Here is a 23950-nt window from a genome sequence, read left to right on the forward strand (position 1 = left end):
ACGAGGCAGCGGGTGAGTGTGGTGGAAGCCCTCCCCAGGGCTTTCTGCCCAGCCCCGGTATTGCTGGGATCAGGAAGTTTTGCCCACCTCAGTATATTTGCAAATGACTTGCTGAGCAAACTCATCAGTTTTTCAACTGCCCAGCCCAGCCTGGAAAGAAAGGAAAGTGAAGGGGTCCTGCTACTCTCTCTCTAGTTTACCTTGGTAGGAAACTGGCCATCTCTGGGATTCCCATTCCGCTTTCCCCAATGCTTTATTATATTCCTTTGGTTAGGCTTTGGACCCTTTCAATCTACTCCATATTCTGTTTTTCCTTTAAGATGAAAAAATCAACCAATATTTGATATTATAAGAAAACATGGAGCTGTAAATACTTCTAGTCGTTCAATTAAGATCCCTTATTTTTACAAATGAGCAAACTGAGACCCATGGAAGTTAAACAGCTTGCCAAAAGTTCCACAGAACTGGGATTTGAACCTGGATTAGAGGATTAGAGACCTGGAGATGTAAGGGGCCTCAGAGAAATGTAGTCCCATTCCATTATTTTACAGATGTGGAAACTGAGGACTAGGAAGGTTGTGATGGGGTTTGGAACCAGCTTATAGGATCCCAGACCTAGAGAAGCAAGGAATCTCAGATAGTCTTTAGTTCAACCCCTTCAACAACCATTAAGTCAGTCAGCAAGAATTTATTAAATGCTTACTGTCTACCTTCATCTTACAGATAAAAAAAGGAGATGCAGAGACACGTGGTTTATCCAAAGTTGCCCTGATAGAAAGACTTAATTATAGTGTTCGTTGTTATGGGTATTTACAGAGTGCCTTAACATTTTCAAAGAACTTTGCTTATATTAGCCAATCTTTTCATTTTATAACTGAGGAAACTGAGGTTCAGAAAGAGCCACATTTTTGTGGTCACAGCTAATAAAAAGCAGAGACTCGACCACAAATCTATGCATTTCCCTACGTGATTCTACAACCTCCAGAACAGTTTAGAAAGCACCTTTTGTGGGTAGTTATAGTTATAGTGTTATTGTTATAATGGATATATGGGTCATTTTAAATGCTGTCCCTTCTAGCCCAGCCTCACCGAGGCATTGGGTACCAATGTTCTCCTTGAGCTCCAAGGAGTCTGCCCATTCAGAGGTGCTGAAGGGCCATTGTTAAGATGGAAATCTAAATTCCCAGAGACGCTTTGTGTCTGTCCTATGGCACAGATTGACACCCCATAACTCGACTCTAACATGTGCTGCCATTTTAGTCCTCTTCCAGAACAGGATAATCCCGGAACAAGATGCGTCCCTCGGGACTGGTACCCAGCTGGGTTGAGGGAGGACAGAAAGGTCCCAGAGGGTCAGAGGATGCAGCTGGCCACTAGGAATGGGAGGAATCCTCGTTCCAACCAGCTGGGCTGTTGCCCCAAGCTCCGGCCTCTGGAACTCCACCAGATGCCAAGACTTGGGAGATGAATGGCCACATGTACCAACACATCCCCCTGTCTTTATTAAGATCTAATCCTGGCTTTGACAGCAGTATAGTGTTATTAAATTAATGCATGTGTTATTTCTAAAGCAGAGACTTAACTCTTGCATTTCTGGCATCCTCCTTCATGCCATCCCAAAGCCCAACCGAGGGGCTGTGTGCATGGGTTTAGCATGTACATGTGAAGTTATTAGAATGAAAATTAATTCCCTGCCTCACTAGTGTGCCCTATCAATTAATTCTGTTGGAGGTGCTCATGAATATGCGATGAGCCTACTCTGCCCACTACCCCCTGCCCCTAGCTCCAAGTGTGAGGGATTAACTATGCACAATTGCACATTGCATTAGACATTCCCATGGCTGTGAGGAATGAGGCTGCCGCTATTGGTCCACCAGAAGGCAATGGGCATTTATGAAGCACCACTGTGTGCCGGAATTAGGCTCCTGCAAGACCAAATGAAAAGACTGGGGCTCTGGAGTCAGCAAATCTGGGTTCCAGTCAGTTACTTTCCACCCACACTCCCTTTCCTCCTCCCCCATTTTAGTTTCCTTATCTGTTAAATTAGGGAATGAGGAGATTGGACTAGATGACCTCTGAGGTCTCCTCCAGTTCTGGTTTTATGTAACCTCTTTGTAACATGAATACAGATAAGTAGGGAAGAAATATTAAATAGTAGGCAAGTCAGGAAGGGCTTCCTGGAGGAGGTACTAAAGAAAGCTAATGAAGAACCAGGAGCAGGGAGAATGCACATTGAGGGAAAAGCAGCACCTAGGCTCATGGTCCTGCCATCACTCTGTGCCAAGCTCAACACTATATGGTCAAATGAGGCTCTGGGAGCTTTGATTTCCTTATTTATAAAATGGAAGATTTATTGGGGTGAGTGCAGTACTATGCTTTTACTGGTCTGGGGACCACCCTTTGCCAGTGCAGGCTGGCATCGCACTGCCATCTGACATCTCAGAGAATTGCCCAGGATTCCCTCCATGGTGGCCATCAAACCATGTTTCAGCTCCTTCTAATCTGCTTGACATCCCATAGCTCCTTTGACGCAGGTTCCATGTTTGTCCCAACTTTCTGCAAGTCTCCCAGAATTATGTCTTGCCCAAGGTGATAAATATCAAAAATTGAACTTCAACTCGCTAAGCTACATCAAAAAAACATTTGTAAATGATTAAAAATCATAATGCCCTTAGTGCTAACTTCACAGTTAGGAGGATCAACTGAGATAATTGAATGTGGAACACTTTGCAAATCTCAGGGCTTTATGGAAATATCAGCCACCATTATCAGTCTACTTTTCCCTTCAAGGTAGAGAAATGGCCTGCTTTTTGCCTCAGTTTCCTCTTGTAGTATTTGAAAAACCGCCATGGGGGAAGCAGATTAAATGTATTTAGCTTTAGTTTGGCTCATTGGAAAGATCCTCGAGCTCTGGAGGGTCAGAGAGATTTTAGTTTGATAGTTGATGCCATTTGCTGCCAAAACCATTGCTAAAGCTCCATATCAAGGCCACAAGCTGAGGCTGAAAGACCACTTGTCAGGGATGCCCTAGAAGAGGTTCTCCTGCCTTAATTATCAGAGGTGGGATTGGAACCCATGTTCAACTCCCAGTCCAAGGTGCTTTCCTCTATACTATATGGCTTTCATTGGCTCTCTTGTTTTTAAAAGTGAGCTTCTTAGGCGCAGAGCATCTGTTTCATAAGCAGTGGGGAGGGGATGTTTGTAAATATTTCATGACCATGTATCTAGAGTGGAGGGAAAGTACTTCACCAGCTTTAAAATTTAATTTGTATTATGAACTTTTTCTCCATAACTTTCTTAAGTCTAAAATTTTTGTAGCATTTGCTGATATTGAGGGATAAACACTCACACTGAAAATGTAACAATTGGCTTCCTAGAGCTCTTTGGAGATGTGTGAAGGGACAGGTCAGTTCCCAAGAGCCTCCACAGCTGTGGATCATAGCAGCTGAAGGAGTTGCAGGGCAGCCTTTGCTGACACAGGTGTTGCTTGTGGACTGGGAATGAAATAAATTGGAGGCAGAGGGAAGAGGAGAGAAGTCAGACAATGCAACAGCCTCTTAGTGGGAAGATCAGACAACAGCAACTGCCTCTCAATCTCCTTGTACCATCCTCTCACAGAGAAGATCCATCTGGGTTGGATCTCCAGGAGCTACTATCGGGTGGTTCCCATGTATTCCAACAGAGATGGCTCCGACATACTCCTGCTTATATGTGTCTGACTGTCAATGTCGCAGAGACTCACTACTAGAGGATGGGTAAATGCTCCATGATTGATTTATTGTGGAGAAATCCTGCATGTACAAGAGGCAGTTTGCATGAGTAAGTGCGGAATGCTGACATGTCAATTTTGCTTAACATACTTCCTTTAAGGAATTTCTGGAAGGAGGGGAATGGCAGCCGATCTTTAGCAGTGACACAGCTGTCATGGAAGATTTGATGTTGGAAGCCATGGGTTCAAGTCCAGAATCTGTCTCTTAGCAAGTGTGACTATGGCCAGACCTCAGGAAAGTGAGTGTGAAAATATTTATACAACCTCTGTCTCCCAGGGTTGTTTTGAGCAGTTTTGTAAACTAGTAGTGGGGGAAAAAGTGTGCAGAGATTTGGAGTCAGGACATATGGGTTAAAATAAATTCCTTCATCTGTAAAAAGAGGAGCTTGGCCATATGGTTGTTAGAATTCTTCCAGTTCTAATTCTAGAATCCATTGCTATAGACTCTAGCTAGGAAGACTGTGCTAGCAAAAAAAGATTGTTTCTTTAAATATTGGTTTTTTTTAATATTGCTGGTATTCTCTCAATACTTTGGAGCCTCGGTTTCTTTATCAGTCAAATGAAGCAGTTGCCTAACATCTCTTTAGTAAATAATTTAGTCTCCCCGGACCTCAGTTTCCTCATCTGTGATGAAGATGATTGATTATATTGATAGCTAACATTTACATAGCACTTTTAAGTTTTGCAGAACATTTGATGTATATTATCTCATTTTACTCCTATAGGAACTTGCTGGGTAATAACAGTATTTCCATTTTTGGTGTTGTTCAGTCATTTCAGTAATGGCTGACTCTTGGGGGATCCCATTTGGGGTTTCCTTGGCAGAGATACTGGAGTGGTCTGCCACTTCTCTCTCCAATTCATTTTACAGATGAGAAAACTGAGGCAGATTAAATGACTCGACCAATTACACAGCTAGTAAGTGTTTAAGGCTAGATTTGGGATCAGAAAATGTCTTCCTGATTCTAGGCCTGGCTCTCCATCCACCATAGCACCACATAGCTGTCCTATCTCCATTTTATAGATGAAGAAAAGTGAAAGACAGAAATGTTCACTGACTTGCCCAAGGTCACACAGCTCATAATCTCTGCTGGCATATTGGAATTCAGTTTTGCCTGGCCCCAAGTCCAATTCTCTATCCACTGAGCCACCTAACTGCCTATACATTTCTTTTAAAATTCGTAGTTAAAAATTCAACAGTATATGGGGCTTAAAATTAAGTGGCTCAATGGATAGAGCACCAGCCCTGAAGTCAGGAGGACTTAAGTTCAAATCCTACCTCAGACACTTAACTCTTCCTACTGGGCAAGTCACTTAACCCCAATTGCCTCAGCAAAATAAAATAAGATTAAAAATGAACCAGTATATTAAAGGAAATAGAGGAGATGTTTAAGGACCTTGGATAGCTCACTTAGCTATGAATGAGCTAAAGTTTCCTCATCCATTAAAAAGGAGACTAACTATATATTCTCCCCTGACTATCTCTCCTAGGAAAGTTGTGAGGAAAGCTTTTTGATTAATTGTGAAGGGCTCTTTGTTCTTAGTTTGTGACCTTGTAAGATGAGCCTCTGGGTGGGGGGTGGGAGAGGAGGGAGCCTCCAGATTCTAGCCCTCTGCCGGGAGGAAGGAAGAGCCCCAAACAAGTCCCTGGAAGGTGACTTGGCTGAGCCAGCCACTTCTAGCTCTCTCAGACTAGGTTAAGGCAAATGGGGCTTTTTTTCTGCCCCACAGATAAATCCTTTTATAAGCTTTGATCAAAGCAGGCGGTTTCTCTCCGAGCCCCTGGGCACGTGGAAATGGCTTTGTGAGAATCAGGCATTTGCATATATTTGCAAAGAGATTTGCTTCCCTCCCAGGAAAGGGGCCCTTGTCCTTCTGAGGGGGTGGGTACTTCTGCTTTAAAAAATTCTCTCGGATAGTTGGCTGTCTGGCTCTGGGGCCTTTCAATTTACAGAATATCTATCCTCTAGATACTCTGATGTTGAAGTTTGTCCCAGGCTTGGAGATATCGTCTGGGGACAAACACTGGCTCTGGGAGCTGACTGCCAGATGGGTTCATTCTCAAGCCTCAGGACATCCATTCCTGCTTTTTATATCTGATCCCTCCCCATACAGTCAACCAAACGGAGTGTCAGTTCTCCCAGTTTCTAGCCTCTTCATGTTTGTCCACAGCATTAAAGGTACTTGACCTGCCATTCCCTTCTCCAGCTTATCTACTGGTTGAAATCCTAATCAATTCTATTTGTCAACAAGGACTGATAGTGTCCCAGGTCTTGTAAACAGGAGCTGGAGACTCAGAACAACAAATAAACCAAAAAATCAAAATGATGCAGCCCAGGAGGAGCTCACATCCTTCTAGATGACTTTGACTCTGATTATCTGGAGATAATCCTGCTGAATCTCTGATCTCTCCAATGTGGGACTGCCCTCCACCTGTATTGATAACCATCCCCTGTGAATCTCAAATGCTTCTTTCTTTAAACCCTCCATAACCCCACTCACAATCCCTGGAAAGCTTCCTCTGAAACTTTGGATCCTTTCTGGACACCAGCACCTCTAAGGGACAGTGAGTATGAAGAGGTTAAAAGGAGATAGCCAAAGATACAAATGATTAACTGGAAATTCCTGTCTTAGGAGAGGTTGAAGGAGACAACCTGAGACACAAATGATTAATAGAATTTTACATCCTTAAGAGAAATTCCTGTCTTATTTACAAATCTCTCTGGAACCTCTTGGCTAACATCTCTATACAAACTTTGTTTTATGACCCTGATTATGTATAAAAAGAATCCCCAAAATTGTGTTCCTGGCACTTGGTTTTTCCTTGTGCCTGCCAACTTTGGTCTGGTGTCGCCTCTGCAGGCAGAGCTCCCTGGAGGTCAAATGCCTGCCTATCCCTTTACTATCAATAAAGACTTTGTTTTAACACAGCATTGAGTAACAAATTCATTCCCTAAAATGGACTGACCTTGGTACTTTGGAGGAGAAGAAAGCATTGAACATCTTTCCCCTTGAACCTCATTTTACTCCTCATCAGGTAGACTTCAGGGCCTACATCTGAGTTCAAATTTGGCTTCAGACACCGGCTGGGTCACTGAACCCCGTCTTGCTCCAGTTTCCTCATCAGTTGAATGGGTATAAATAATACCTACTTTATAGGCTTGAGAGAATATTTGTAAAAAGCAAAGTACAGTAATATACTGCTATACTAGATAGCTAACAAGCACTGGTTATTATTAATAGCAATCATGAATATTCCATCTACATGAATCCACTCAACTCCAAAGCACTATTCCTCACAACTCTGACCAGAGCCCCTTCCACAACACCTGATAACTAGGCTTAAATAACCCTTTTTATTGTCCCTAGCCTGCTTTGCCAGCTCCTGCTGAGCTCTAGATCCAAGCTTTCAGGCTCATCCTCCACTGCCTGCCCTTTGGTTTACTTTCATCAAGAATCTGAAAGATCTGAGTCAAGTTAATGACTGGAGGAGCCAGGGAAGAAACTGAGGCCTTCTGCTTCTAAGGTCCCTGTTCTTACCACTAGTCTACACTGTCTCCTGCTCCACTGCCTGCCTAAGATGTGCTCATAAAGCACAGAGTTTACATTTCCTCTTAATTCAATCGCAGTGGGCCATGTCCTACCAAGGAGAGGGAATAATGTCCTTTTTATTCAACTTGAGCTCAGTAGGGTTATTATACACACACACACACACACACACACACACACACACACACACACACACACACACATATGAGAGGGAAGGTGGGGCTGTCTGTATGTATGGATAAGCAGACAGTTTTTACTCTCTGCTAGATTATAAACCCTTGGAAGACCAGGTGTGTGTGTGTGTGTGTGTGTGTGTGTGTGTGTGTGTGTGTGTGTGTGTATGTATGTATATATATGTATATATATATATACATATATACATATATATATGTATATATATATACATATATATATATATACATATATATATACATATATATATATGTATATATATATATTTTTTTTTTTTTTAATCTTCTCCAATTCTAGAACAGGACCTTGTGTGTTTTAAGATCATAAAAATTAAGAACTAGCAGAGACCTTGGTTTCCTTTTTCCAAAACACATTTACAAAGGAAACTGAGGCACATAGAGAAGTCATTTTGGAATGCCATCCCAAGGGTCTCAAGTGTTTGGGGTGAGAGCTGAAGCTAGGGCCCGTAGGATATATGTTCTGAGTAATTAAGGAAGGAAAGAAGAAAGAAAAGGGGAGAAAGATAGAAGGAAAGATGAGAAGACAAGCAGGGAGGGAGTGAGGAAAGGGACAGTCTCCTAAGAAGCTTCTTTTCTCTGCATTTATAAATCTCCTTCTTTGTAGTTATTTTTTTTTAGTATTGGGGAGTTTGCATTTGTTCTTATATTGGGGGGTTCCTTTTGGTCTTGGCTTCAATGCTTTAATTAAATTAGATTAGCTTCTTCTAAGCCCCTCTCCAATGAGCACTGTTAATAATAAATGATAAGAAGAGTCTGGAAACATCTGATATTTTTACAGACCAGTGACCCATTAGATGAACCATCTAAGTCTTAGTTAATCTGTGCCTTGGTGAATCAGTGATCTCTTCTCTCTCTCTCTCTCTCTCTCTCTCTCTCTCTCTCTCTCTCTCTCTCTCTCTCTCTCTCCCCCCTCTCACTTTCTCTTTTTCTCTGTCTATGTATCTCTCTCGTGTCTCTCTGTTTCTGAATGTGAATTTGTCTCTGTCTCTCCTCTCTCCTTCTTCCTCCTCCCTTCTTTCTTTTTCCCATTTCCTCCCTCTCTCCCTTCCTCTACCCTCTCTCTGTCTGTCTCTGTCTCTGTCTCTGTCTCTGTCTCTCTCTCTCTCTCTCTCTCTCTCTCTCTCTCTCTCTCTCTCTCTCTCTCTCTTCACTACCCCTTTCTCTCAACATTTTTTCACTCTCCCTGTCTCTCCCTGTCTTCTTCCTCTCTTCTCCTCCCCCTCTCTGTGTGTGTGTGTGTCTCCCTGTCAATCTATCTCTATCTCTGTCTCTGTACCTGTCTCCTCTCTCCCTTGCACCTTTCTCTCTGGAAGGGGGTATAGAGTGCTTAGGAAATTGGATGATGCCTGTGTTGTTGTGGGGGGGGGGGACCCGTTCTCTAGCAGAGAAGCCTCTGTTGGCAGAGTTGGCTAATTCTTTAGATCTTTGGGTTGGCTGACTCCAGTCTTAATTATTAAATACTTCTTTGTAATTAACACGGAGCCTGGGGGCTTGAAACCCCCTCCCTCATTAAGTCCAAGTAGGGTCTTCCTGGATATTTCTCTCCCATCACTGTGCCTGGAAGGTAGAGGCCTGCTATTTGGCTCCTTCTGGATGGCAGCTTGAAGAAAGCTCCCTAAGTGAAGCTGACATCAGTCGAGAAAGCTCTTCTGTTTTGACCACCCTTTGACTTCTAATTAGAATGCCCTGGGATGACTGCATTGGTAGCCGGAGCCCACTGAGGTCAAGTTAATGGAAGAAATTGCTCCCTGTCCTTGGTAGCACTTGGCCCACTGTGATTGAGTTCTTCCTGCTTTAGGTGCACATGTTAGGCACGCCAGTGGGAGATAGGACCAGGAGACAGTATAGACTAGTGGTAAGAGCAACCTCAGTTTCTTCCCTGGCTCCTCTAGTCATTAACTGACTCAGATCTTCCAGAAACTTGATAAAGGTGGACCAAAGGGCAGGCAGTGGAGGATGAGCCTAAAAGTGTGGGACCCAGAGCTCAGCAGGAGCTATCTGCCAAAGCAGGCTAAGGACAACAAAAAGGGCTTTTATTTTTTAGTCCTGACCTCAGGAAACATCAGGGAAAAGTACATTGAAGTTGTCATTAAAGAATGGGTTCAGATCCCATTCCTGAGACTGTCTTGGTGACCTGGTGCCATTCAATTCATAAATGCTTCTTTCCTTTCTTCTTGTGCCTCAGTTTCCTTATCTATAAAAGGAAGGACTTAGATTAGACTCCAAAGCCCCTTGCTGCTCTCAAGCCTTTGTTTCCTATAAGTGGGAATGATCAAGGAAATGTTATTGCTTGGGCTCAATGGGCTGATGTTATAAATGACAGAAAGTAGACTGAGCTATTCTGTTCAGTCCTGTGATAACTAACAAGCTTTATGACCTTGGTAAAGTCACAAACCTTCTGAGCCTCAGATGCTTTATCTGAAGCCCAGAAGATTGAACTTGATGATTTCTGGCTCCTTTCCTTGTAAAAGTTTAGGTTTCTGCACCTTGGATGATCTCCACAGTCCATTCTCAGTGACTCTGATAGCAGATGTCTTGTCCCATGTATTGATTTCAGCAGTGAAGAAAACCCTGGACTTGGGAATCAGGAAGTCTGGATCCCAATCTTGCTTCCAGAAATTACTATGATGTTGGGCAAATCAGTTTTTGTTTTCTGAGTCTTAGTATTCTTGCCTTTGAAATAGGGATAATGGCATCTACTTCCTGGTACCCTCAGTTATCCCTAGCCCACTGTTTTTCTTCTCTAGTCTCAGTGCATTTGCATGCAGAGCTCTGGGGTCATGAGTTTTATTGCTAGCCATCTTCTTAGATATTGTCTCTTATACATTACTGGCTAAGGGTTAGCCAAGATTGAGATAGGGAATCCATTCTCACGGGAATTAGCATTCAAGGCAAGGGCTCAATTACTTGGGTATTCCAGGAAACAAGTCACTGGGGAATGAGGAACCAAAATTAGATAAGTAAAGCCCCGGGGCTGACAATGTCAAGCTGAACAGCTATTAAGGGGCTTCTCGAGTCCTTCTTGATTGAGCCAGGATGGGCCTGTCTCACTGTATCATACAGCCAGGGATAAAACACAGGGCTCACATCCTTCTACTCCTCCTTCGGAAAGCACTTTGGGGCTCACTGGATAGACTGAGAATGGACAAGATTATCAGCTTCCCTCCTAGTTTCCTTGTCTTAAGGAGGGTTTGAGATCCGTTATCACAGATGCGCCACATATCATGGTGGCCGGTTCTGCCTTCTCTCTAGCTTCCATCCTAATTTCCTTCTCTTAAGAAGGGTTTAACCTCTTGCTCCCTAGGAGATTCATTATCTTGGGCCACACATCATGGTGGCCGGTTCTGCCTTCTCTCCACCTGCCTTTTCATTGAAATGTACCAGAATCTGCTGCATTGACTAAGGAAAAATGAATCAACTCTTAATGATCTTGAGGAAGGTTCTTTAACTATTGGGAAACAAAACATGAACATGATCCTATATCCCTGAAGGAGACTTGTCAAGAAACACGGGCAGCATACTGCAATGGCAGACTGGATTTGGGATCAGAAAACCTGGGTTTGAGTCCTAAAATTTTCTATTTATTCCTTTATTTTGAATGAATAATTAGTTTTTCATACAAGAGTAACCACCTCCCTCCCCCCCCCCAAAAAAAAAAAAACCTAACAAACAACAAAACGGATCTCTTTAGAATGAAGTCCATGAGTTAGTGCTAAGGAAACCCTGAGAATGCAGTGAGGCCTTCCAAGTCCCATTACTCTGATGCTTTGAGATCTTTCTTTTTATTACCTCTTAAAATATAAATCAAATAGGTGTAAATTAATAAGTGAAACCCAAGGTAATAAGCGTGTGCCTATGGCTACAAACAGGCAAGGTAATTACAGCCAAGCATGTCACGTTATTTGACAAACAGAACCAACAAAATAACAAAAAGGACACGTACAAGCATCATTAAATATGAATTACAGAGAGCAGCGCGAGGAGAGGTTGGCTTTGACATTTGTGAGATAACAACCTTAAAATATATCTAGGTTCAGCTGGAGACCTTTGAAAGGTTTCTTCCAGACTAAGTTATGGCCTGTGGTAACAACTTGGGCGAGGGTCCAAGTTTGTACAGGACAGAAGAAACAGTCGTCCCCATCAAGGTTTGGTACAATGAGACATGTCGGCTTGATCAGAGGGGACGACTCAGTGTAAAGGAGGGAGAGCTGACCCAGAGCTCAGGAGACCAAGCTTCTTAGAACTTGAGAACTTGGCCATGTCACTCAGTCTCTCTGAGACTGAGTAAGTCCTTGAGTAAGTCAGGGTTAATTATACACACACACACACACACACACACACACACACACACACATATACACACACGTATATATTTGCTGAGGCAATTGGGGTTAAGTGACTCACTCAGAGTTACACAACTAGGAAATGTTAAATGTCTAAGGTGACATTTGAACTCAGGTCCTTCTGACTTCAGGGCTGATGCTCTATCCACTGTGCTACTAGCTGCCCCAACTTTTATATCTATATCTATATCTATATGTATATCTATATCTATATCTATCTATCTATCTAATATATATATATATATATATAATATATATATATATATATTTTTTTTTTTTCTGAGGCTGGGGTTAAACGACTTGCCCAGGGTCACCCAGCTAGGAAGTGTTAAGTATCTGAGACCAGATTTGAACTCGGGTCCTCCTGAATTCAAGGCTGGTGCTCTATCCACTGCACCACCTAGCTGCCCCCAACTTTTATATTTTTTAATAAAGGTACCCAGATATGACTAATCTGCCAGGAACCAACCTGATGGGAGAAAGGGATTAAAATTGGGGAGAATAGAGTTGTATGCAGCTGGGACAACTGAGATACCCACTGGAGAAGTGAAATCTGTTCCTCTCCAGCCTATGGATCCCTTGCCTCCAGGCACAGTAGGTTTGACCATTTCACCTCTTGAGTGTACTTACAAAACAGTGTCCATCCATGCACTGATGTGGGAAACTGGGGAATTTAAAAAATTTTTTAAAAATATTTTAAAATGTGAAGAAAAAAAATATTTGAGCCAGCCAAAAATGGGAGGTTAGCTGGATTTGACCAGTTGGCTATTGTTCTCAGACCCCTTGATAGCCAAGATCTCTTTGGAAACTCACATTCTATGTTTTGAATTGTGACATTCATTATTACAAGGCCCCTTCTCAACTCTAACATTCTGTGTTTTAAAATCTCTTAGAGTGGTGTTTTTTAAATCAATCCATTAAGAATAAATATTTTCAGGTACCTACTATGTGCCAGGGGCTGAGTTAAACTCTCTGGAAAAAAGTGAATGAATGAAAGGAGTATTAATTTAAATGGAGGAGATAAGATCAGTCAATGAACATTTATTAAACACCTACTACGTGCCGGACACTGTGCTAAGCAATATAAATCTGTATCAAATAAATAAATAAATACATACATACATACACATGCATAGACATATGTAGAATAACTAATAATAAATACAAAGCTCTTTACAATATCTCATTCAATTTCCACAACAACCTTGGAAGGTAAATGCTATAATTATCCCCATTTTATAAATGAGGAGACAGTCACAGACAGGCTTTAAGTGACTTGCTTAGGGTCACACATCTAGGAAATGTCTGAGGGCAAATTTAAACTCAGATCTTCTCCACTTCAGCTTGGATCTTCTCTATGCACTCACTGCACTACCTAGCTGCCCAATAGATACATGATGTGTGGTCTAATAAAAGTTGGAATGGGAGGATACTTTGGGGGATCATATAGAAGGTAGAGCTTGAATTGAGTCTTAAAAGGGAGGGATTCCATGAGATATGAAAAGCAAAGAGGGAGGACATTTTATATTTTAACTTTCTCGAGAATTTGAATTTTCTATGTTTGAAATTTGGACAACCTGTATTCTAAGCCCTCCTCCGAAATGTAGCATTCTATGCTGGAAAAGTCCTTTTAGATCTAAAAATTCATTGATTCTAGACTATATACTTTATTCTAGTTCTTCCCTGAATTCCTATAGTAATAATTCAATCAGTCAACAAGTATTTAATAAGCTCCTGCTTGTGTGCTAGAGGGAAAAAAATGTGAAATGCTTTCTGTTCTAACACAGCTCATATTCATTAGGGGAAAATAGGTACCTAGATAAAAATATACAAAGTATATGCAGAATAGAAATATAATTTCAGGAGTGGGAAGCCATTAGTGTGAGGGTTGGGGGGATGAGGACAGGTTTGTTGTAGGAGGTGACATTTAATCAGGGCTTCTGAAGAAGGTAGAAATTATACAGCATAAAAGTGAAGAGGGAGTACATTACAAACACAGGATTTCACCTGTTATTGTTTCTTTTAAATTGTTATTCCTTTAAAAATTAATTTTTAGTTCCAAATCTCTTCCTTCTTCCACCTTTTCCTATTCTTTGAGAAGCAATAGAGTATATGGAGTTCTTTCAACATTAATTATGTTGCATAATAAAACAAAATAAAATAAAAATAAAGGAAAATGATGTTTCAATCTGAACTCAGAAATGTATATTCTCTTTGGAGTTAGAGAGAACTTTTTATCATGAGTCCTCTGGAATTATCTTGTACTGTTGTCTTGAATGGAGTAGCCAAGTCTTTTATGGTTGATCGTAATTTAAATATCACTATTATTGTGCCCCTGGTTCTGCTCATTTCACTTTGCATCAGTTTATATAATACTCTGAAGTTTCTCTGAAGGCATTCCTTTCACCATTTTAAAAAAATAGCAGAAGAGATTCCATCATGATTGCTGTTTCCTGATTGGCTTCAGATACTTTAATACCATACAGTTTCACCTTTGATTTATATTGTCTCGTCTTGTTCTGCTGCTTACATATCTATTGACTCCACCAGCCTCTCAAAGACAAGGTTAATTGTTTCAAAATAATTTTTATTTTGCTTTTATTTTTACATCTCTGAAATTTCCCGCTCAATTCCTCTTGTTCTTCCCAGCCTTTCATCTCCTATTAACAAAGAGATATTTAAAAGAAAAGGAAAAAAAGAGGAAGACACAAAAATAAATAAAATTGGATTAAAAATGGAACTAAAAGCATATTCATACCTGCAGATGACCAACTCTTCTCCCCGCGCCACCACTTCTGCAAAAGAGTAGGGGGAGGTAAAGGGAAAAAAAGAGGAAGAAACAAAAATAAATAAAACTGCGTTAAAAATAGCTTAAAAAAATCTGGCACTAAAACCATATTCATACCTGCAGACTATCCCTCCTCTTTTTCTCCTTCAACTCTGCTAAGGAGTAGGGAGAGGTATCTTTCCCATTTGTTCTTTTGGATTGTTTGTTCTCTTCAAGTTTGCAACAATTAGTCTTGATTGTTTTGTGGCTGTCATATTTCCATTGTACCATGTTCTAGTCATCTATATTGTTTTCCAAGCTCTCCTGACATCACTTTGCATCAGTTCACATCAGTGTCCCCATGTTTCTTTGTACTGATCATACCCGGACACATTAATGCACAATGATGCTCCATTACACATGTGTACCACAGGGAGGTTAGCTATTTTCCACCTGATTGACATCTTCTTTGTTATAGTTCTTTGTTAACACAAAATACTTAAATATTTTGGGGTATGTGGAATCTCTCTTTTTATTTTCTTGGATAGTGGAACCTCTGGGTCTAAGGGCGTGGGCATTTTAGGCTTTTCAGAACAGTTTTACCAATCTTCAATTCCATCAACAATGCATTAGTATCCCTGCCTTTCCACAACTTTTCTCGTATTCATAATTTTTGTCTTTTGTCCAGAGACCACGTATATAATCTGCTCACAGTGCTTAGCTCTGTGTAGCATATGCTAGATGCTAAACATTTTTTTTTAATTTTTAAGTTGAATCCCCTCACTGCCTTACTGGTACCCCATTAAATCATAAACATGTAGGTATAGCACTGGAAGAGAACTTAGATATTGTCCTACCCAAACTCCTCATTTTATAGATTAAGAAACTGAGGCTGTGAGAGGCTACATCATCAGCCCAGGGTTTTCACAGAGGTAGCAGCAAGCAAAGTGACATAGCTTTGAGATAGCCAGTAAGTCAGGGTCCTAGGCCAACAGCCTGGCTAAATCCTACAGTCCCCCAAGCCTCAGGAGCAGGAGCTGTCTGCAGTCAGATCCTTGAGGAGTCTCTCATCCTACCCCACTCTCCTACCCTCTGGCAGCTGTGTCTTGTGTACCAGGCTCAGTCCTCAGCAAACGTCAATTGTGATTTTAGGAGCAGATGGATTACGCTCTGAGCCCCATCTTGTACAACTGTCTCCTGCTCCTTGTGCCTGAGAGTCATCGAGCTCTGCTTCAGGAAATAAGTCAGGCGTGGACAGCTTTGTCAGGGCTGGGGCCTGGCAGCCAAGGAGGGAATTGCCCAGGTCCCTGAGCCACCCATGGCAAGAGTTAGCGGGACCCATTTTTCCTGGTGCCTCAGGAGCATCCCCTCTCCCAGTATAGAGGAAGCTGTCCCTGCAGTTCCTTCTTAGTCCCTGACGAGTTCTTATCTCACAGCACTGTGGGCCCCTCATAGGTTCTGTTACCTGTGTTCCAAGTAGGATGGGGTTGGGAATAATGAGCCTGGAGGCTGCTCATGTCAGTCAGTCAACAAGCATTTATTAAGTTCTATGTCCCAGATGCTTCATGAACTACTCCAGTAAAAAAATTAACAATGATCTTTGCCCATTTTAATAAGGGAAGAAAGAGAGAGGGAGAGGATAGATATTTGATAGTTGATAAAAGAAAGAGAGGAGGAGAAAGAGGAAGAAAGATGATAGATATTTGGAAAAAGGTGATAATGGGGAGGGAGGGAAGGAGAGACAGACAGACAAATGAGACAGACAGACAGAAACAGAGACACACACAGAGACAGACACAGAGATAGCTGTTTGATAGGAAAGTAATAGATGATACAAGACAGAGGGAGAGAGATGTTAGATATTTGAAAGATGGGTGGTAGATGATGAGAGAGACAGAGAGACATACACAGAGGGAAAGAAAGATGGAGGGATACACACACAGACACAGAGATAGAAAGAGAAACACAGAGTCACACAGACAGACACAGACACAGCCAGACACAGTAAGACAGAGAATAGATTTTTGATAAATAAGTAACAGATGATGAGAGATATTTAAAAGGTGGGTGACAGATGATGAGAGAGACAGACAGAGACAGAGACAGAAAGGCACAGAGAGAGAGACTGGGGGAGGGAGAGGGTGAAATAGAGAGAGACATGGAAATAGACAGGAGAGACAGTGACTCAGCAGAAGTATAGAGATGTGGATAGATCAATAGATAGATGAAAGAGGGATAGATGGATAACTAGACAGATGGATCAATAGATAGATGGTTGGATGGATGTTGACAATGAATTCTAGGAGTCTTAAGGAAATTCTAGGAGTCTTAAGGAAAACCAGAGACCCAGGGGGTAGAGATGAGGAGGAGGGCTTTCTAGTCAAAAGGGAATGCTAATACAGAGGCACCAAGATGGCAGAAAGACCTTATTATGTAGAGAAGAGCAAGAGTACGTTTGGGACAGAACCCTTGTTCTCCCTGAGCCTGGGCTGGCTTAGCAGACAAAGCACTGGGTCAGGAGCCAGCAGAATCTGGATTCCCTGTATTTTGCTTTGGAGATTTACTAGCTGTGTGACCTTGATGAGAAAGTACCTCTTTCTCTCTCAGCATTTTCATCTGTAAAATAGGGATCATAATATCCTGGGCAAAACACTATTCTGTGCCTCAGTTTCTTTTCTTGGCAAAATACAGATAATCATTTCCTCTCCCTCATTGGTTTAGTGTAGAAATAAAATGAAACAGTGAAGTAAAGCATTTTACAAGCCTTAGAGTGGATTGTACCAGTATGGGCCAGTCTTATCCTTCTTACTCCATAAAAATGCAGCCGCTAAGACTTACACTCCCTTCCTCAGAGGGGCCTTGGAGAGAAAGCACTTTGTAAACCTTCAAGAGATGTGAATTATGGTTATCATTAATGGAGGACTTCCAGGCCCCTGGGATTTGAGTAAAGGGGTCCTGTGACCAGTGAGCTCGGGATTGTAAATGAACCCACAAATATAAATACACAGCTTTATTCTTTCCTTTTCCAAATTCACCTCTTAATGTTACAGTCTTTGGAAAATAAGGACATTTGTTAAGACACAAATGGCGCTGTGTCATGGGCAGAAAAGACTTTGCCATAATTTAAAAATAAATAAAATATGAATTGCTCTGGAGGCCCAAATTATCATTCATTTGAGGAGAGGGAGAAGAGTGAGTCATTTTATGCGAGGAGAAAGCAAACCCAACAAGTGAGGTGTGTAGCAGACACAGCTGGAGTTTCTCTGCCCCTTTCCAGGTAATCTGTTACTCCCCAAAGCTCGTGGGTATGTGAGAACGGTCCCTGTCGCTCATCTTGCTGTGTCTGTCTGTGGCACGGGTTGGGGTTTCACAGCAAACTTTGGAAAAAGGCCAAAGGAGAATCCACTCTGGGTTCAGAACTCTGAGGTGATTATGGAAACAATTAACACCTTTTTATTTCAGAAGAGGGATTAATAAGGATGGAAATAGCAACTGGAGGTCAGGAGAAATGTGTATTAGCATGTTCTCCCGATAAACAATGCTGTAAATATTTGGGGGACATATTGCCTTCCCTCTGAGAAAACAGGGCCTTCCCCAGTGAAGAGCAGGGGGGGCTCAGCGGCTCGGGCCCTGGCTGTTCTGGCCCAAAGGCAGCATTTCTAGCACCCATCTCAGCCCCCTTTGTGGCTCAGAGGGTGGAAGGCTGGGATGGGATGGAAGGGTTGCCCAGGGTGGACATGCCAGTCGTTCTTTACAAGGCGTTGCCCAGGAAGCAAGAATTTATTAAGTGCTTACTGTATAATAAGTTTGAGATTACAAGGATAAAAGTGAGTCAGCCGCTGTGGGGAAACACAACATGTACACACACCACACACATACACACACACACACACACACACACACACACACACACATACACACACTCACACACACACTCATACACACTTGGTAGGAGGGACCTTATAACAGAGAAGGTTGAGTGGGAGGGCCCCTAGAACATGGAATGTCAGAGCTGGGAGAGGGGACTTAGAACAGGGGATGTCAGAGCTGGGAGAAGGCTTAGAACAGAGGACATCAGAGCTGGGAGAAGGCTTAGAACAGATGTGAGAGCTGGGAGGGAGCTTAGAGCAGGGGATGTCAGAGGAAGCCCAGCTTTTTCACCTTAGAATATAGTACTAGAAATTTGGAGCTGAAACTGACCCTTAACATTTTCTGCTCCAATTCATTATATTATAGATGAAGGGTCTCCGGTCCAGAGCACCCCAACACTGGACATTTGGAGCTGGAAGGAAGCTCTAAAGCCATCATTTTATCCATGAGGACACTGAGGGGGAAATCACTTGCCTACAGATAGTTTGAGGCAGTGTGAAGATTTGAATTCAGATCTTTTACTTGCAAATACACCATTTATTGCACCAAGACTTCTTGAAAGAAGTGAAATTTGTGCAGGGTTCCACAGCTGCCTGAAAGAAAACGGGTTGCATTGGAGAGAACCAGGAAGACTGAGTTTCAAGTTCTAGCCTCTGAAATCTTCAGGCTGTGTGACCTTGGACAAGTCACAGTCTCTCAATGTCCTAGGAATGTCAGGTAGACTGTAGGAATACTGGAGAAAGTTTCAACATGTGTGTGCTGAGTGAGTTTCTCACCCAGGAGGTGGCTTTAATCCCAGCAGGCCCAGGGCTTCCCAGATACTTAGTGGCAAGTCCAGGCTCTAGGAACCCCGATCCCCTTCTCTTTCATGGTCCCCTAATTCCTATTCCTATTTCATTCTGTTTTAGGGGAATTCTGGGACTCAATTATCACTGGACCAAAGCCAAGGCCAAAATGAGATAAATGTTTAAAGTACCTACTATGTGACCAGACACCTCCCTAGGCATACTGGGGATGCAAAGACTGACTGACATATAACCTTGCCCTCAAATGCACAAAGCATGGAGAGCTCTGAATGGAAAGTAGAGAGGTTCAGAGAAGGAAAGGATTTTTACCTTACTTTCCACCTGACTTATGCCCTTGGGGTGTTTAGAGCAGTCAGCAACACCTGTGCTTGAATCTTGCCTTTGGCACTTAGTGTGGCCTTAAGCTAGTAATTCTTTCAGGTCACTTTTCTCACATTTGGAGTGCTTTTTCCTCTTTTTTTTTTTTTTTTTTTTTTTGCGGGGGGAGGGGGTGGGAAGTGAGGCCCAGGGTCACAGGCTGCTGCTCTATCCACTGCAGCATCTAGTTACCCCTGGCTTGACAACTTCTCAGGGAGGGCCCCTTTGGCCCCAAATCTACTTCCTTTGCCTTGTCTGGTTTCTGGGATTGTCCATTTCTTCTTTACCTTTTGCCTGTCTCCAGCTCCTGTTGGCTGCTTCCAGAGGCGGGGCTCAGGGCGGCTCTGTGCCCTTGGCTCTCCATTCCTGCCCTGGCAGGGATCAGAGAGTGACTAATGGCTTCCAAGAGGCAGTTGTGTCTCCTGAATCTATTTGCAAAAGCCTTCTGCTGGCTAAACACCTGTTGTGGGCCCTTTGCCAGGGATCAGGGCTGGTGTCGGAGAAGATAGAGCTGGTCCTGCATCCCCAGGGAAGTGAGAGAGCTAGGCAGCCAGAGCTGAGCACCCTCAGACTGGGCACGGGAGAGGGAAGCTTGCAGCTCCCATGGACCCGGCCAAGCTCCTAATGCCATCCCTGTAATCATGACACTTCCCTTTGTCATTGGCCAATCTCAGCTTTATGTGGGGGACAAAGCCCACAGTGGGCTGGAGCACGGGAGGAATAGGGCATTGTGTAGCAGAAAGAGGGATGGATTCAGAGCCAGGCCCCAGTCCTGCTCCGGACAGATTCTGGTGCTGGCTCGGACTCTGACCAGAACCGGGCGTCATGTAACAGATGATCTTGCCCAAATCCCTTTTCTTCTCTCAATGTGTCCCTGTGTCCCTCCAAGAGAATCCTCTCTTAGGACAAAATTCAAGAGGAAAGCAAAAGTTAAGCATTCAAGATGCCTCAAAGCTGCCTGCGCTCACAGACCTCACCCAGGACAGTGCCCTCTCCTCTCTCCTCTTAGGGGCTGAGCTGCTCATTATACTCTCCCAATGTTCAGATCCAGCTCTTTTTGCTATCGTTACCATTTCTGTCATGATCATAATACACTCACACACAAACACACACATATTTTATATATATATAGATATACATATAAATATATATATGTATATATATATATATATATATATATATATATATATATATATAGTCTTTCTGGTCATCAGTGAGTATGTCATATATATATATATATATGTGTGTGTGTGTGTGTGTGTGTGTATGTGTGTGTGTGTCTTTCTGATAATCAGTGACTATAAGTAATATATATGTGTGTGTATATATATATTGTAGAGAGAAACAGATAGATAGTTAGTCTTTCTGGTCACCAGTGAGTTTGTCATATATAAGCTTTGTGGTATAATATATATATCTTTCTTTCTGGTCATCAGTGTGTATAAGTCACATATATGTATGTATATATACATATATATATACATATTGTATTATATATTTATATATGTCTTTTGGTCATCAGTGCATATAAGTTATATGGAGATATATATAATATATATATATATATATAATATAACTTCTAGTTATATAATATATACACACATATATATAATATACATATAGTGTATATATATACACACACACACACACACAACATATATATATATATATATATATATTATATATATATATATTTATATATATATTATATATATATATATTATATACTAATACATATACAACATGAAGAGAGAGAGAGAGAGAGAGAGAGTCTTTCTGGTCATCAGTGCGTATGAATCTCCCCGTCTTCACCACCCACCTTAAAGCACACTAATCATCCGCTCGTTCATGCTCACAGATCTCTCGAGCTGATCTCCCCAGTCCTTGACGTTTCCTTTGTTTCCAATTCTCAGCCACTACCGATGTGCTCCTGGACGTTTCGCTCCACCATGGGGCTTTCCTTGTTCTCCCGGACCTCCTTGGGGTATAAAACAACCTCTTCTTAAATAGTCATTCTTCTTGCTAACTTGCTGCTAAACTCAGCTGTTTCTGCTCCTGTAAGAGTATGAGATAATCTTATCTCAGCCTTCACAATGTTGATGCCCTGGGAGATAGCCTACTTTAGTTATAGCTGTGGATTTCACTAGATTTCCAAGGTCCTTCTAGGTGCCGAATCGCTTTTCCAACGTTCAACACTTAATATTCCATTTCTAGGCTGCTTCTCACTGTTCTATTCTTTCATGTCTTATAGGTCTGTAGTTAAATGCTGGGGATTAAGACTGGGTGGGATGGGAAGACGATGGTCATGATTCTACTTCATCTTATTGTCTGCAGCAGCCCTGCAAACCACTCTGGGAGAGCCTGCTGCTGTGATCTGGGCCAGCCGATTAAGGGATGGAGAGAGGCCTGATGGTCTTTGTGATGTGGTGTGTGTGTGTGTGTGTGTGTGTGTGTGTGTGTGTGTGTGTGTGTGTGTGTGTGTGTGTGTGTGTGAGAGACAGAGAAGAGAGAGAGAGAGAGAGAGAGAGAGAGAGAGAGAGAGAGAGAGAAGAGAGAGAGAGAGAGAGAGAGAGAGAGAGAAAGAAGCTCAGATGAAAAGCTTGTGTCTAGGCTGGGGGGTGGGCAAGGTTTTCCCACTCAGCCCAGGGGAGCTGGTCTGGGGAATCCCTGGAAGGGTCAGGAGCCTTTTTCCGCTAGCCTCTCCTGGTGAGACTCTTTGTAGCCTCCAATCCCTGCTGGCCCTGGGAGGCTGGCGATAAGGCAGCAGAAGTGAGATGCTCTCTTTGCCAGCTCTCTAAACTTGATTCCTGGTGCTGGCTAGTTTTCCAATCAAGAAGCTTGAAGCTTTGTTGATTAAATGTTAGAGTCCCCAGCCAAGGCCCAAGCTTTGGCCAAGACCGGGAAGGAGGTCAAGTTTGTTTTCCAAGCTTTATGTGCCTCCCTGTCACTTTTTGAGCCTCTCAGAAATCCTCACTCCCACTAAATTGAGGACTTTTAGAGGAGAGGGGGCAGTTTACAGGGTGGGAGTGCAGGGATTACAGGCTAGAGGATGATGGGAACCTTCAACAGAGAACAATTACATAGCAATAGAGAAAGTAAGTGAACGAATCCAAACCAGAATCAGATCATCATATTCTTCTTGTTGTAGTTGTTACCAGAACTAGACTTAATTGGTATAGAAAACTTCCAGTATGGAGATGCCCTTTAACTTATAGTCTGAAACAAAACTTCATAAACTGTGGGTTTAGCCCTCATGTGGGACCGCATTAACTAAATGTGGGGAGTTATGAAATTATGATTTATTATCAGTAAATGCTTGATTTGTATACCTATTTTTATAAATCAAAATTTCTTGAGTAAATGGGGTCATGAGTGGAAAAAAGTTTAAGAAGCCTTAGTCAAAAATATTGTCTGAATCACTGAGAAGCGACTACTTCCTCAATGTCACACATCCAATGGATTTGAACCCATGTTTTCTTGACTCAGGGGATGGACTCCTATCCGTCCTGACTTTCTCCATTCTCTTATCTCATTTGATCTCGAAACAGCCATACTTATTGATGCTATGTTTTACAGATGAGGAAGCTGAGACTAATTTAACACATTGCTTAGTAGAGATAATAGAAGGCAAGGGGCCCTCTTTTCTTTCTTTCTTTCCTTCTTTCTCTTCCTTCCTTCTTTCTTTCCTTCCTTCCTTCCTTCCTTCTCTTCCTTCCTTCCTTCCTTCCTTCCTTCCTTCCTTCCTTCCTTCCTTCTTCTTTTCTTCCTTCCTTTCTTCTTGTTTCTTTCTTCTTTCTTTCTTTCTTTCTTTCTCTTCTTTCTTTTCTTTTCTTTCTTTCTTTCTTTCTTTCTTTCTTTCTTTCTTTTCTTTCTTTCTTTCTTTCTTTCTTCTTCTTTGTCTTCTTTCTTTCTTTCTTTCTTTCTTTCTTTGTTCTTTCTTTCTTTCTTCTTTCTTTCTTTCTTTCTTTCTTTCTTTTCTTTCTTCTTCTTTCTTCTTTCTTTTCTTCTTCTTTCTTTCTTCTTTTCTTTCTCTTTTCTTCTTCTTTCTCTTATTCTTTCTTCTTCTCTTCTCTTTCTTCTTTCTTCTTCTTTCTTTCTTTCTCTTTCTTCTTCTGTCTTTTCCTTCTTTCTTCTTTCTTTCTTTCTTTTCTTTCTTCTTTCTTTCTTTCTTTTCTTTCTTCTTTCTTTCTTTCCTTCTTTTTTCTTTCTTTCTTATCCTTCTTTTTATTTCTTTCTTTCTTTCCTTCTTTTTCTTTCTTTCTTTCTTTCTTTCTTTC

General features: G+C 41.9%; 1 protein-coding gene across 7 annotated transcripts in view; it reads left to right on the forward strand.

The window, feature by feature from the left end:
- Positions 1-23950, forward strand: part of DAB1 (DAB adaptor protein 1) — a 1320323-nt gene that overhangs the window by 201966 nt on the left and 1094407 nt on the right. The gene's annotated exons all lie outside the window — the stretch shown is intronic.

This window comes from Sminthopsis crassicaudata, chromosome 4 (genome assembly GCF_048593235.1).
Source record: "Sminthopsis crassicaudata isolate SCR6 chromosome 4, ASM4859323v1, whole genome shotgun sequence".
Taxonomy (NCBI): domain Eukaryota; kingdom Metazoa; phylum Chordata; class Mammalia; order Dasyuromorphia; family Dasyuridae; genus Sminthopsis; species Sminthopsis crassicaudata.